The sequence below is a fragment of the Arachis hypogaea genome, chromosome 18 (assembly GCF_003086295.3).
Source record: "Arachis hypogaea cultivar Tifrunner chromosome 18, arahy.Tifrunner.gnm2.J5K5, whole genome shotgun sequence".
Classification (NCBI taxonomy): Eukaryota; Viridiplantae; Streptophyta; class Magnoliopsida; order Fabales; family Fabaceae; genus Arachis; species Arachis hypogaea.
Window position 1 is genome coordinate 63,873,303 of NC_092053.1, and position 4,811 is coordinate 63,878,113.

Consider the following 4,811-nt stretch of genomic DNA (forward strand, 5'->3'; position numbering starts at 1 on the left):
TTGTGTTTGTTCGTTTCCTGCTTTAGTCGGAGTGACCTTTGAGGCTAGCTTTGTTTGATGACTTGCTAATGTTCTTCTGAACAATTTTGATAGCTTTTTGTGAGGTCGTGGCTTTTTAGGTTGAGATGTGTCCCTTCTAGCGTACGCCTTTTGTTGGTCGACTTCTCTTGTCGCTCCTTCTCGAGTTATTTTTAGTAATCCATTTTTAATCAAGGCTGGCCAGGCCTCTTTCTATGGATTACTTTTTATAACTTTGTTGCTTTAATTGGTCAGGTCCGACTTCTTCTTAGTCGATCCTTTCTAAGTTATTTCTAGTAATCCATTTTTACTCAGACCTCGTCAGGCCTCTTTCTATGGATTACTTTTTATAACTTTTGTCGCTTTTATGTCGATTGGTCCGACTTCTTCATGTCGGTCCATCCTAAGTTATTTTTAGCAATCCATTTTTTCTCAAACCTCGTCAGACCTCTTTCTATGGATTATTTTTTATAACTTTTTTCATTAATCTGTTTTTATCGCTTTTTCATCTTGCCGATTTTGTCGAAGTCGGGCGGTGAGTTTGGTTCTCACTTGGCCGACCTTGTCGAAGTCGGGCGGTGAATTTGGTTTTCACCTTGCCGACCTTTGTAGAAATTCGGACGATGAATTCGATTTTCATCGTGGTCGGGCGGTGAATTTGGTTTTCACCTTGCCGACCTGTAGCTTTGTAATCGAGTGATGGATTTTTGCGTTCAGATTAATGCGTCTTGGTAGAGAAACTTTTTAGAGAATCTGAAAAGTTTTATTCTAATAGAAAGTAGACATATAGGCAAATAAAATATATACATGTGGGTGTTTACCCCTCTAAGTCAGGCAATTTTACAGATTTTGGCTTGGTGCCTCGTTAAAAAACCTTTTCAGGAAAAAGAGTGCACCTTGACCTAACATCTTTATTACCTCCTAACTATAATACCTTCCTAGGTTGCAGGCATGCCACGACCTTGGTAGCTCTCGCCCTTCGAGTTCGGATACCCTATAGTAGCCTTTTCCCAGTACCTCTGTGACTCGGTAGGGTCCTTTCTAGTTAGCTGCTAGCTTCCCCTCTCTTGGTCGACTTGTTCCGATATCATTTCGGATTAGAATGAGGTCGTTGTTGGCAAAGCTTCATGGTACTACCTTCCGATTGTATCTTGAGGCCATTCGATGTTTTAACGCTTCCTCCCTGATCAGAGCTCTTTCTCAGATTTCTGGAAGTAGGTCGAGTGATAAACCATTATTTTATGATACATATTGTGTTTAATTGAGTAGTTTTATCAAGTCTTTACCCACTTATTCATATGATTAGCATGACATTACAATTCATTCCCAAAAATGTTCCATGGTTAAAAAGTTGCTTCCTAGAGATGTTTTAATTATACCTTTTAACTCTCCTTTATCCCATTCGATACCGTGATCTGTGTGTGTTAAGTGTTTTAGGCTTCATAGGGCAGGAATGGCTTAGAGAATGGAGAGGAAGCTTGCAAAAATGGAAGGAAGACAAGAAACCAAGGAGATAACCAGCGAACAATGACGCGAGCGCATGGTTCACGCGAGCGCGCGAAAAGAAGAAATCGCAGCGTCGCGAACGCGTGCCTGACGCAAACGCGTGGATTGAAGTCTGCACGAATGACGCGAATGCATGAACGACGCGAACGCGTGAGAAGGAAAATCGCCGAATGACGCGAATGCGTGGACGACGCGTATGCGTGACCTGGGTGATCTGCAAAAAAAATAGAATACGCTGGGGGCAATTTCGGGCCATATTTTGACCCAATTTTCGGCCCAAAAATACAAACTAAAGCTAGGAAACGTGCAGAAACTCAACACGCATCCACACACATTCAGATACATCGATATTAGGATTGTTTTTAGTTTTAGATCTGAATCAAGATTAGCTTTACATTAGTAGTTTATGCTTTTTCTTTGGATTTTTGGATGCTGAAGAATCATTACCTCCGTGAAGACATTACTGTAATTTGTTTCCTTATTCCTTTACTTTTATTCATTGCTCATTGACCCTATTCAATTAAGTATGTTGCATTTTGAATTTATTAATATATAGAGTTACTTTTAATTTTAATTAATTTTGATTCTCTATTTTATTTTGTTTAATTTATTATGTCTTCTTATATTTTTATGAATATTAATTCCATGTCAATGGAGTAGATCTTCTACTTGATATGGGGGTTGATTAAGAGGAGACACTTGAGTTGGAATGCTCAAGTGCTTAGTTAATTTGAACTTTGTTGGCTAATTCTATATCTACTAACGCTAGACCTTCCCAAGGGAAAGGACTAGGATTTGTGGATAAGAATCAGTCCAATCATTTGACTTTCCTTTACTCAGTAAGGGTTAACTAAGTGAAAACAACAACCGCTTCACATTACACTTGAGAAGATTCCAACAAGGAGAGAACTTCCAATTAATTAACTCCCCAGTCAAGGCTTTTTATATTAATAATAATTCTTAGTTTTATTACTTTAATTTACAATTATTTTAATTACTCATTATCCAATTCAAACCTTCTGGAAAATTTCTAATTAAAAAATTAGCACTCTTTCCTGTAACTCGTTGGAAGACGACCTGGGACTCATACTCTCAATATCTTTAATTTTAATTTTTGTGACAACCCCTTTTAAATTGAGAAGGCGGATCTTAGTTGGTTAAGAATTGTACTTGCAATGCAATTCATTTATTAAATTTCTTAACTGGTCGGTTTCCGCCACTATCAATTTTTGGCACCGTTGTCGGGGAGTTGCAATAGTGTACTAGATTATTAATTAGTGTACATATTTTTATTTTTATTTGCATATTTTATTTTTATTTTGTTACCATGAGCTATATGTCTTTCTCATTGAATGACGCTTTCATTGCCTGATCCGAGCTTAGCCGCTTTTGATCCTGAAATTGAAAGAACTCTTTCACGTATTAGGCGAGCTCGACGTCGGTTAGCCTCTGAGGGTGGTGAAGTGATTGTTATCGATTTACCAGTCTCATCTGAGGGCGAATCTGAACTGCCATCTGAGAGCGAGACAAGCTCCTTTACTACTGATTCAGTTGATTCATGTGCAGGTAACATGGCAGCACCTAGGAGGATTACTCTCCAAGAAGCTGGATCCCCAGATTTTACACTGCAACCGTATCAAGTGCGTTATCCAAATCTGGCCGCAGACTTTAAACTGAAGACTGCACTAATCAACTTGATGCCCAAGTTTCATGGCTTACCTGCTCAAGAGCCTATTAAGCACCTTAGGGATTTCCAGACAGCCTGTTCTACTGTTAAGCGTCATAGTGCAGATGAAACCTCTATTCTGTTAACCGCTTTCCTGTTTTCTCTTGAGGGAAAAGAGAGGGAATGGTACTACACCCAACCTGAAGCAACTGTTACTAATTGGGATACGCTTAGAAGAGAATTTTTGGAAAAATACTTTCCAGCTGAAGTTACTGATAGATTGAGGAAAGATATTTCAATGATTATCCAGGGCGAATCTGAGAACCTCTATGAATATTGGGAGCGCTTTAATAATCTACTGGACACATGCCCCCATCACATGATTGATAGACTGGTATTGATCAGCTACTTCACTCAAGGATTGAACCCCCAAGATAAGACAACACTGGATGGTGCTAGTAATGGTTCCCTGAAAAAGTACAGGACCGCAGATGAAGCATGGCAACTGATCAGCGACTTAGCTGAGTCCACTAGAAATCACAGGCAGAGGCGTAACCACTCAAAAGCTGTTGCAGAGATCTCCTCTAGTGTTGAAACTACTGCTCTTACCCAGAGTATATGTGAAATGACCAACCTCCTGAAACAGATGTAGTTAAACCAACAACAAACACATAAAGCTCAGCCTTCCCCACCACAGCAAAGCCAATAGTTGGTTCCACAAAGAGTGTGCGGGATCTGTGCTGATTATAGTCATTATACTGATGAATGTTCGCAGCTCCAACAGGAAGACAACACTGTGGCAGGCACTCATAACTTCTATGACCACCCAAATCAAGGATACAATCAATAAGGTGGCAACTACAACCAAGGTGGAAACTATAACCAAGGATGGCAAGACAACTCCAACCAAAGTTGGAGGGACAACTATAATAGAGGAGGCAGAAACAACAATGGAAACCAAAAGTGGAATAACAATAATAACAATAGACAGCAGAATCAGAACCAACCTTACAGAGCACCTCACTTAAGACAACCCCAAGGACCCCAGCACAACCAATAGTAGGTTCCTCAGATCACTTACTCCAATTCCTCATCAAATGACGAGATGCTCCGTTCTCTTGCACAAGGGCAACAGGACATGCAGACGCAGCTGAACTCTACTCTAAATGGCCTAACTGCCACTTTACAAACTCTTGTCTCCTGATTAGATTCATCATATAATTCCACTAACCAAACTTCAAGCTCTAGTGGAATTTCTTCTCAACCCTTACCTAATCCAAAGGGTGGCATCAATGCCATCACTTTAAGGTCCAGAACCACATTGCAGGAGAGGAACCATGAGGAGCCAAGCTCACTAGAACACATCCCAACTGAGGATGTGGTGGAAGTGGAAGATGCTGAAGAAGAAGAGGACGTACATAACATAGTTGAAGCAGAAGCAGCTCAACCACAGAATGAAACATCAAAGAATGCAGAAGCTGCAAGTAACACCGCTCCTATCCCATTTCTACACCTTGCAAGGAAGCCCAAAAAGCAGATGGAACTTGATCCCAAAATGGTAGAAATATTCAAAAAGGTCGAGGTAACTGTTCCCATTTTTTATGTTATTCAGTAGGTACCT

At 40.1% G+C, this 4,811-nt stretch overlaps 1 non-coding gene across 1 annotated transcript; it reads right to left on the bottom strand.

Annotated features, from left to right (window-relative positions):
• Positions 1–3,467: 3,467 nt before the first annotated feature.
• Positions 3,468–3,571, bottom strand: LOC112774232 (small nucleolar RNA R71). Its single transcript, XR_003188730.1, has one exon. It is a non-coding gene; the product is annotated as a small nucleolar RNA R71 (small nucleolar RNA).
• Between the last annotated feature and the right edge of the window lie 1,240 nt (positions 3,572–4,811).